Genomic DNA, 12,906 nt, shown 5'->3' on the forward strand with positions numbered 1-12,906 from the left:
CACTATATAGGTCGATCATTTCCCGCTGCACAATATTGCATTATAAGTTTTGATATATTCGGACGACGAAATAAGCCCGATATAAACGGCGGACCTTAGCTGACCGGCGGAAGTGATGCGGTCATGCGGAAATCGATAGGAGAAAGAAACGCTAAAACTTACACCTTCAGCGGCGCAAAAGAGATGAGCATATTATAATATTATTGGTGAAATATGAGGCACAAGACTGCAGCACTTTATTATTATGCAATTGTGATTGTATTTATTATTTATTATAATATTACGATAACATTTTTTCGTGTGCGGTATACAACGCGTATTTAAAGAATAGGATCGGAAATTTTCCACAAGGAGAGCGTGGGCCAAATGTTTACGAAGTGAAAATCACTATATAGGTCGATCATTTCCCGCTGCAGGCTCACAAAANTTATTATTTATTATAATATTACGATAACATTTTTTCGTGTGCGGTATACAACGCGTATTTAAAGAATAGGATCGGAAATTTTCCACCCCCCCCCCCTCCCCCCAATGAACGCCGCTGGAGTCGTCTTCCTTTTAAATAGTGATTCATTAGCCACGGGACGTTTTGGCCTATACAACGACCCTCCAGCATTGGCGCCGAACCCTCATGCACACACAAATACACAATAATATCATAACTGCAACAACGACCGGTTGACACACATATATTATACGGATATTGTAAAATGTAAGTATCTTTAAAAATCATAAATATTTAGTTTTCGTGGTAGGACCGTGGGGGGTGTTTCTTATATTATGAGTAAGTTGATGTCATAAACCGTTATGATAGCCCGGCGCCACAACGTTGCAGGCAATAGAGCAATACCTATACAATTATTATAAACCATGTATAATGTCGGTCATCTATATACTCATCTGTATATTAGTGTATAATGACATTATATTACTACATTATACTTATAAGAAAGCATTTCTGCATTCAGAAATATTATAATATACGATCGTATTATTGTATCATTACCGACACGTGCGAGTGGTGACACAGTTTCTCTGCAGCGTGTCACCAAACTTTTTGATTTATGTTATAATATTATGTGTTCTGTATACGTAAGACCGCGACGGTCAGCTTTATAACCGCATACAGACACACAGAGAGCTCCTCGGTTTTCTTACACAGCTTTTCTGGTATTACTAAAAATAAAAAATTTAGTTATAACTAAGATGTCTAACATCACGGCAGATGACGACTGCAAGAATTCAATATAAGAGTATTGATTAGAATGATATTGTTGAGAATAATACGAGAACGAGATTAATGTGCTAAAAATGATAAAATGCGTGATACGGATTAATTTAATCATTTATACTGGTGTAGTTTTAAGCACCGTTGGTTATTATAATGCCATAATGAGTCTACATAATATTATATATGTTATAGTTATATTTTTTTGATTTGGCTATAATTTGTCCAATTCAGTATACCTATCTATTGGAATCGCAAATTTCGCGCTCTCTAACACATATAACAATTTCAATATGACTGCAATAAATGATATGTTATTTGTTATGATAAATTATAATATTTTCATGTACCTACCTACAGCAGCTTTCCGTATAAGATTATGTTGGGGACAACTGCAGGTCTCACAAGCGAAGAAGGGTATACACATTAGGGACCCATTAAGCCAGAAGTTTAAGGTTTGGGACAAGTATCGTGCCTACAAAGTATGAGCTTACGTTAAATTAATTACGGACACGGACTTAGCGCGTGTCGACAAAAGCCATTATATAATATACGCGAGATAACACGCTGTCCGAGATTAAAAAACACTCGGCCGGAGCCGAGACGTCACACCATTCCACTGTAATATAAAAATGTCGATTTAATTACCGCTTTCGAGGATCGGATCGACTATAGCTGAGATCCTTCAGACACACGGCGACGTACAATAAAAATATAATATAGGTATATATGACATCATAAAATGAAATAAAATTAAGACGGATCAAGCGGTGTTTGACGAGCGTCCGACGCTATGAAACAACATTACGCACCTGCAGATAAAATAGGTAATATAATAATAGATACAAGATAAGTCGACAATAATGTATTAATATTATATGGAGCACACTAATCTATCATGTGTGAGCTCGTGAAAACGTGAACCGTCAAAATGTATTGTATGGGCGACGTCACTTGACGGTTGTCGCACTGAAACATCGCGTGACGTCAAAATTAACGACGATAGTACTATCCGTCGAGGGCTCGAAGTTCAGAATTCGGACTAGATGGTCTAGTATTTAGAGGAACACCTCTAAAGGTACTAATTTCGTCCTAGCCATTTCGGTTACACGGCCACTGGTCAGATCTTAGCATCAACGACATCGTTATTATTATTGTAATATGTGCCTATATATACGATTGTACTCGTATATGACATTATAATCGATTCATTTTCGTGTTCAGAAAAGTTCGATACTATGAGTATACGATTTAAATATTTATTGACAGTTTTGGTAGTATACAGGAACTGTAAATGAGCGAACCGAGGTAGGGGAAGTAATGTACAAATATAATAAGAAAATAACTCACACCGGAAAACGCGATAAGGACAAGTCATATATTCGTATTATATACTATAAACAGTATTTGACGAAGTGTCATCAACGGGTGGCTTCTTCGTTCAAGTTCAAATTGTTAGTGTTTTCTTTCATTATTTCACATACCTCATACTCCTATCATGCCTACTGCTACAGATCGTGTATAATTTATAACAAATAAAAAAATAATAATATGTATATGCATCATTCGAGAAAACCTGACAGCGACCCACGAATGATATTTGCGAAAGTGAAGGACGTACTACGATACTCGTAAGTGTCTCCTGCAATATCTCATCTCCAATAATACAACCCCTGTATCGTCACCAATAAATTGTTGTATTTGACGTCTACAACGATCATATAATAATTATATGTAGGTACATATAAAACACTGTATCACTCAGAGAGACAACTCTTTCGAAATCTTTCAACGGAGTTTTGACATATTTTGTAGTCATATACTCATATCCACCCAATGTCATACGTAGGCCGTTAATCATAATATCGTATGAACTTTTGTTGATTTTTAATTTTTTAATTTTCATAGTTGAATTGCGATTTGTCGGAAATCAACCGCTCGTCATTGGATATTACTGTGAATAAGGGTGACAAATTATTATTCATACCTATCGTCCATAATATATACGTCTTGTTATCTTTGATAAGATGTCTTTGTATAGAAGGGTGTAATATAATCATATCAGTATATCACTCTCATCAATCGAAACAAAAATATTTTTATTGGTCTCCGGGGAAGCGTCGTATAGAGATAAAATATAATGTGTCTATTGCAACGGACGTCTGCAGGCGTCTGGGGATGTAATATATAAATAAACATGATATTATAATGTAATATAATACAATATAATATCTTTCACCCAAGATTTTCGCTCCGATAGTCACATATATATCACGTATTTTCGTTCGCTTTGATCCTTCCGAACAAACCAATAATATACGCACTTCCTGTGACGCGAAAACATTTTATGTTTATTATTGTTGCACTGCACGAGCGACGATCAAACGGACGTTTTCCGTGAAACTCGGTGCGACACGGTCGATCTGCATCGATCGGTCGGCTCATTCGTCGTCATTTTACAATAAAATATTTTCTATTTTCTACGTCGCATGAACTTGTATTATTATTCATTACTATGTACCGTGTACGCGACGACGTCACGATATATACACAAATAATAAATAAGTGATAATATCACGAACGTCTGAAAACGCGCCGCACCGGAATGACTTTCAGAGCGTTCGAGAAAACGGAGAAATATACACACTACGCTGGTCGACATTTAAAAATAAAATATGAATATTCTAATAATTAATGTTGTTATATACACATAATACATGTATACGTCGTCGTGTAACTGCGTAATAATTATCACAACACACATCGTCAGCCGACTGTAATTATTTAGGTCGTTCTGGTTTTCCGACGCATTTTAAACACGTGTCTTCTAATGGGAAGCACTTATAATATAATATTATACGTCGATGAGTCAAAAAAATAATAATATTTTTCACAGAACGACTGTGCTACTACGCACGGGACGTTAATTTCTTTCGGCTCATAGGTTATAATACGCTAAGGACCTACCACGGTATCCTGCGAACGCTGTCCAGCACAGTATAAACTGTGTCGAAAGCGTTGATACCTATACGAGCTATTTCGGCTTAATTATCGTCATCATCATCATCATATGTCGGGGGAGCCTCGAGGAACAGTTGGTGTGGTCCCCCGCCCAATAAACGAGCGAGAAGTAAGTTTATTTTTTATAGTCATAATATATAATGTGTGAGTGGATCGTCTGTTTAATAATGTCGTCTTTAGTGCTCACAGTCAATTACTGCAGTAAATCATTATAAATTAGTTATTACACCTTACAATATTCTAGTCTCCATTATATGCGCCTGTAAAACGAAATCCTCGTACAATGTTATCATAATACCATAATATATATACTTACCTTTAATAACGGTCATAAACTCCAAACAACATTTTATCGCATACGAGCTACTATACTACGCCTTTAAAGTTTAAACACAATTTTATACATTTAACACCCAATCTATTACGATTTACGTTTATATGACGTACAATTATTTGTAGGTACACGATTACATCTTATATAACATTTAAATTCTGGAGCAAAAGAGTTAATTTCTTCGTATAATAATATTATATTTTTATCGTGTGTGAAGAAATTCATTTTTGTGAGCTTGCCGTTAATAATATTACAACACCGTGGGAGGCTCAGATCCATTATTAGGCCTCTCCCAGCACCCCCCCCCCTCCCTAACTCCCTTCACTCCATCCCTCTGCAACACATACATCATTACATGATTTTTATTATTTATTATTACGTTATAAATTATTATAATACGAAAGCTTCGGTTTTTGAAGACGCTGTAATAATGATAATAATATTATATATTATTGTACTCGCATTGTGTTGTGTACCTAGCCGGCTAGTGTCTAGCTGTTATTATGTTTAGAGAAAATGCGTTACAATGGTAAACAATCTTTTTTCGTGTACCGTCTCATTGTTTGTCGTCAGCTGCGGTCGGTACAGTATTATAATATTATTATATTGTTGTACTGCACACAGTTTGTGTTCTCGGAACGACGGGGGAAAACGACGTCGACGTCGGAGGATTAAGGATTAAGGTGTGTATAATACATAATAATAATAATAATAATATGATATGATATATTATTATAATTATTATTATTGTAACCGAGCGGACACGATGATGATATTTAAAGCCGACATTGGTCCGTTCAGGTACGGTACCTATATATAGTACACCGATTGTGTACCGCAGTAGAAAGCGTCTAAACAATCAATGGGCTTTATAATTATTATTATGAAATAATATTAAAGAAATTAATGCGAACGACAAATGCCCATTAAATTGTTCATTTTTGAAAGAAATACTGTTTGTGATACAGCGGCTGAAGCAGATTGATTCATAATATTATACCCATAACACTATAGCCCGAGTATAAACGACCCTTATTCATTGTAAACGGTTTTTAGCGTATGGTACACAATCAATACGATTAAAACACTTTTATAAAGTAGTAGGTATTAGATATAAACATCAATTTTTTACTAATGACATTCGATTTATTAATTATTTCTTTTAGTCTTAATCGTTTGGATACATTTTAAAATGTTTTTGTATGACCAACAAAACCACTTATTTTTAACTTCGTCAGTATTATAGATAACCGTAACTTAGATGGAAGGCAAAGGCATGCGACACAATACTAGTGAACCATTAACACATTATACCTTTTTGGAAATCGAATGCTATTACATTGTTATTATACAACTAAAATATAAGTTTACAGTTCGACCTTACCCTCTAGTCACTATATATACAGTGACGTATGTTATTGTTGTGAATGCCGAAAGGTATATTTTTTCATTTCGATTCGTTTGAAAAACTTAAAACGCAGTTCCTCTACGATATACCTTATAAACCTCGTTATTGTTATTGAACATTCATTTTAGTTTCAAAATAATAATTTTCAACTCATTTCCCACCTTGACGGCGGTTTGTAAAGGCAACACAAAAGACCTATTTCCGAGAAATTCGTTTGTGTGGCACCGAGCAATAACATAATAATAAATAACAATAATAATAATAATAATAATAATGTATTTTGTTGTGTACACAAAAACCTAACGAAAGAAATATACTTTCACAACTGTATAATATTCGGTGGCGCGTTCCGACGAAAAACCAATACATCTCGTCATTCGTCAACGAAATGCAAATTTGAGATGCCGAAAACTCATCGCAAATAATAAAATATTATATAAATATATTATGCACGAGCTGCAGCACCCGCAGGTTGCATGCATGTCGCATCACCAAGGCATGGTCTAGTCTGTACGAATGTATAGAGCGTGTGTGTTATATTATAATATTGAACATTATTTTCAAGAGAAAAAGCGTTTTAAATTCGCGGAATGTAAACCGAATCCCATCATCTGTATCTTTGAGTGTACACAGGACCGTATATAATATTATATACCGAGAATAAGTTTTTGAGGCTGACCGATTTCCGATACGCAGTTTCACCTCAAACAACGCTCAGTAGTATTATGTTATACACACGATGCGTCAATATAATATATGTTAAGTATACGGAAATTCTTGGCTTTCCTAAAATTTTTTTTAATCCACTCGACTTTCCTGAAACGTAAAACATCATCGAACTTTCTTTATCGTATATTGTAATGTGTTAAGTGCTAACAACATTGTACATAGGAATGATAGTAATTAGTAATTAGTAACCGGTGTCTTTGTCATTTAGGAATATCGTAGTATATATCCTAGGCTATATATGATAAATATAGCCTTTATCACACAGCAATGTATAGAATTAAAACCATGTGGTTAAGTTCAGACTAAACACCCTCATCCCTAAGTATAATAGACCAAGTAGTAATGTGTTAATTATACTAATACCCATCAACTTCAACAAGTGCAATCGCGCAGTACCTGATGTACAAATATGTCGAATTGTATTGAATTGATTTGCAATACCTAAAACATGTGTTAAAAATATTGCATAATCAAGAAACAATATATTTTGGTTGATACTGTCTGCCGATATTTCTAAGCCGACAAATAGCACACAAAATAAGACGTGTTCCATTCACGGGCACACGAGACTCGAAGAAAAGTGTCGTATAACTATCGCTTTGACAACTTTTTTGTGATTATGTCACAATAACGGCTATCGTCGTTTGAAAAGTGCCTAAGAGATATAGGGCTTAGGAATCGCACCTCTATATTCAGCAGACGAGTGCAGTAAACTTATATTCATATCATAAATATGCATAAACGGGTATTTTTATTTGTTATGACAATGTCAATCCAACGTCAGATTTTAATAGTCTGCGGTATAAAACGAGCACGGTTATCTATTCAACGATCCACCATTGATATACCTATATACTATATTATACGTTGTAGGTCACCGTGATGTCCGTCCAGATTTGCATAAAAGAATATCAACAAATCACCGTTTTGAATCGAGTACATAATATTATATGAATTAATTAATTAACATTTTCAATGAGTTTTGCATAACTGCACCAGCTTACCGTGGACAATCGACTTCATCAAATATTTTCTCATTCGTTTGTAAGGAAAAACATCCGATATTCGTTGAATATTTTTGAAGAAAATTTAGCACATTTTTAAAAGGTCCGTTCGGAATTAATTTTCAACTCCGTCGATCGATTTCAAATTTAATATCATCATAACGCATAACGCCGTGTTTTTACTGTCAAAGCGAGTGAAAAATCACAGCAAAACCCGCCGCTACGTTCATTCTATAATATGCTGCTTAGTTTTTTTTTTTTATATGAAACACATTTTTTGAGGAAAGCGTATATTTTTATATACACATGTACCATATAGGTGGTCTTCGGGATATTATTATTACATACAGGGTGGTTCACCAAGCATTCAAATTCTAATTTTTGGAATTTTTATATGTACTTAAAGACGATAGTTTCAAATTCTTGAATTTTTTTTAACTACTCAGGGGGTATCCTGTGATGATACAAACTACTGGATAATTTTTTGAAAATGTTGATGTTCAAATCAAGATTCGAATGAGTAGTTTCTTATAGTTAGTAAAATGTTTGTATTAAGGATAATACTGATAATAATCCTTAAATCTGGTTTTAAATAAATACAAACTATACGTAAAATTGGATCTAGTATTTATTAACTTGGACCATACTAACAAATTATTAATGTTGATAGATTAATATTGATGACTACAATTTTCAATTCACTAAAGCCTTGTCATATCTTATAATTCATTACTATGGACTTTTTATCCTTAGAACTCAAAGTTAAATAACTCAAAAACTACTCGTACGAGTTTTGATTTTAATACGCCAAAAATTTGAGAAAAATTATCTAAGAATTTATAGTTGAATATCCTTATTCAACTATGAATTAATTCTTATTTGAAAAGCAGAAGTTTGTACTCCTTAAGTAGTACAAAAAATCTCAAGAATTTGAAAAGATGATTAAATAAATAGATTTTGAATACCTAACTGCATTATCGAAGGAAAAAGGGGGTGAGCATGCTTGGTGAATCACCATGTTTATTAATAATCCATTTCAACACAGCAACATTCTTTCAATTAAAATAAGAGTTTAATTATTATTTTATTTCGTAGAAATTGTCGGTAAAATAATCTTCGACATTCCAGTCCAATTAAATTACAAAATGTCTCGAAGCTACTTATACTCGTATTGCTGCTACACTCGAATAGTGTCTCTTAAGAAGTCGACAAATCGTTTGAGATACATGATCCTATATTATACGTCTATATGATGGTGTACCTATACAATTAATTACGTACCTACTGCCATTTATTATATTATACATGGCTTTCGTTTTTTTACTGCACCGATAAGCTTAATAAAAATGAGATTTATACGATCGAAAATTTCAAACGAAAGTTCGCGGATAACGTAAATTACTAACTGGCAGTTTACATACTATATATATATATATATATATAGTGTATGTATGAATTTATGTATAATGTATATATCGAAATCGATTCAGCAATGAAAAGCATTCAATTGAATGTGTTATGACTGACTGACGACTGATCAACTCAGAGCCTAAAGTCTAAAGTATTATGATAGCTAGGAACTTGACATTTTTACTGTAGACCTCCGTACCACCATGTAGGTATAATAGTGATGCAATAAGAAAGGATGTTTCAAAATTCGCATTTTAAAGAAGTGCTTATTCAGTCACACAAGGATTTTGAGATTCAAGATTGAAATTTTTTGTTTATAGATGATGGTTACATAAAATAAAATTGTTATTATGATTGTGATTGGATATAATTTTAACTTGACTGATATTTAAGCACCACAATTTTTACTTGCTCCGACTAAAAATTAAATTCGTAACCCATGCGGTTATTTCTACTTGCTACTTATTTGTTATTTTTTTTTTTAAATGTTATACCACTACACCAAATACTTTAAATAAACAATTGAATAAAGTTTGAATTAATAAGTAAGAATTTGTACTTTTTATGATTAATGAAGTTCGCGGGGTCGGTTATAGTATATTATACGTAGAGGTATTTATAGGTATTTATATACTACATACTTTTTGTTATTAAATACGCGTTTAATAATAAATAGGTTCACGAAAATATAACCACACGGTGTAAACAGGATGTCAGCGATCGGTGGCGCCGTTTTGGAATTGTGGGAAGAAATTTTTTTTAATACACCCTTGTACATTGTCATGTATTGTCCAGAACGATAGATTTTGAAGTACGTCGATCACAGAGGCACTGATTTGACAGCCCCTACAAATTATATATATATATAGGTAATGTCAAATGTGGAAATAAGCTATACTGACGTCACTACGTCGTACTTTCAAAAACACATACACCGTATATGTATGTTTTAATTTATATAGGAGCCTCACACAAATATATTATATGACGACTACTAGACGATGATTTCGATTATCCCACCTGAATGAATGGCGAAACGAAAAAAAATATTTTAATCTAAGGTTAATCATCCTTCCTATTATAGTATACCGATTATAACTAAAATATTATGTAGGTTAAAATTTCCAAATGGTTTCAAGCTATAAATTATAATATTTTGTAGTAGGTAGTTAATTATTTCTCATACGCTCATTGTAATTAATATGTACCATGGATTACCGTTTAAACGAAGTATTTACTTTATTTAAGTTAATTCTATATGAATAATGTGTAAAACGTTTTAAAACAAAATTAACATAGATAATAAAACACACATAAATATTTAAAATATACTCTTTCGTATATACTGTGTGTGTTTGTAAGTATTTACAGGATTTCCTAAAGATTGTACAAAAATAATCAAAATGGAAAGTTGTAGCGACTATATATAGTGGTGGTATTATAAGGGATCATTTTGTAATTAACTTTATTTAAATTATTCTTGTTGGAAAATTAAAAACTTCCTTTTAATAAACGCGAAAAATTCACTATAATATTTAAGTACAATTTGTGTATAGTATGAATAAAATTGTCAACGTTTTACAATCCGTTGCCGTAACCTTACCTTATGTCTCAATAATTAATATTAAAGATACGGTTGGGTTCTATAAATAAGTATAAAGGTACCTATAACAATTAACAGGTTGGGGCGAGTATTGTACAAAACGGCGAATACCCGTCAACAAAGAAAAAAATAGGTAGGTTATAACAGCTATATATAGTATAATATTATAATATCCGAGGACGATTCGAACGAGCCCTTCAATTTAATCGAAAGGAATTTTATTAGAATGTACGTTCAAATTATTAAACGATAAACATAATACATAATTGTATATTACTACAACAATAACAGACTTGCCCACTTTAAGGTTTGGTTTTTTTTCGGTTGATTCAACGTGAGTTGTTTTCCGGGAAATCGGATCACTGGATAACACGTAATTGTACTTATGAAATGTGAAATTAGTTATTTTACGGGTTGGATTATAATATACAAATACAATTTTTTTTTCTTGAACAAAACTCATCAACGACAATGGTTGTTGGCGTACAATTTTTTAATTACATTTTTCCTTTTTTTTTTAAAAAAAAACCCATATTTTTTTTGATATTTTACTAAATTAATTAAAATAAGGTATACACCTAATTCTGTCATTTTCAAAAAATTTAAAACTTCGGTGTTCGCTTCTTCACCGAATCTCAGGATTTCGAATAATTGCTCAAGTAAGTCGTTTTTTTCCAAGGTATTCGTCGTATATTTTAAACATTTTGTCAATGTATAATATTATAAAGGTATTTAAAGAGGTTCATAGTGCATTATATATATTATTATTTATTACATTATTATAATATTATAATTTGTTGTACGATACTCAAATAATAATTGACGGATTTGTGCGTTATCGTCGAGAAACAATGTAGATCTAAGTCTAATCTAATAACCTTACCTGAGAAGAATGCTGGAAACTGATAGTCTAACAGTTTTAAAGTCATAAGTCCAACCGCATCATTTGCATAATACATAATATTATATACTGCAGCAGCCAGCAGCTAATACAGACTTGACACAATAATATTGTATAAATGTAATATAATATGCATCGTATCAAGTTGTATTAAAATTGTTAAAATATCATAATGTAGTATAATATAGGTATCCACAGCAAGGTCGTCAGTTTCAAAACGAATACCTATACGTATTTAATAATACGAATAATAACATTGTATTACTCTGATCTACTTCTGTGTTCTGTCTTACTTATTACTGTTCTATAGTCATATGTAAGTAGAGGTACTTAAATCATCATATCCAACAATAAATTATTAGTGTCGACTCGACATGTGCGACAGATATAAATGATATAATATTGTGTATAATACTTTAATAATATTTTACTATTATGATTTAAATGTAACAGAAGGTATTTATAAAATAATATGTTGATTGTTGAGTACCTTATCGACCACACTTGATTCTACTGCAGTAGCATCATCCGAGCAGGGCTCATGCTAATATTACGACGTTATATTATAATATTAAATTTTAATATTTTTTATCAACGTATTCAATATGATCAAATATCGCCGTCGATCGGGTGGCGTACATTTGACATCGTGTCCGATAAAGAGGTGTGTGCAAGAGGCATGGACGGGATTGTAATTTCGTGAACCTATCGTTACGAAAATAACAATATCATATCATTGCAGTCTTAAAATACCTATACGAATCTAAATAAGATTATGGCGTACACCTGCAGCTGCGGTCGTTGGACAAATACTGCACTTCTCCCACCCCGCTGTGAACGATAGCCATTCGGGTAAGTCTCTTTTGTACGTACGTACTCTATTTTTCGTTGGGTCTATAGCAGCTGATAACCCGCGATGGCGGCGCGACACACACTTGCCACAAAGCCGTGTGACCGCGTCACTGTGTATCGTATCATAAGCCATAAGGTGTTTTATAATAGGCAATAACGACACACGATGCATATAACTCGGCGTGTATGAAATATGACATGGGCTTTTCGGATAATAATACCAATGTATTAGTGCAGCCCGAAAACACGTGAACCACCCCTCGTGCCGCCCGCCGCGGTTCGCGATAACGGCAAAGCCAAATCCGTGCAAATCCACGGCAATTATTATTATTGTGTGTGCTCGGGCAAAACGTATCGTAAAATATCGCGAATTATGATGATAAATAATTATTGCAGATAATTCCATTGCACCGCAT

The sequence above is a fragment of the Myzus persicae genome, unplaced genomic scaffold, assembly GCF_001856785.1.
Source record: "Myzus persicae strain clone G006 unplaced genomic scaffold, MPER_G0061.0, whole genome shotgun sequence".
Lineage (NCBI taxonomy): Eukaryota > Metazoa > Arthropoda > Insecta > Hemiptera > Aphididae > Myzus > Myzus persicae.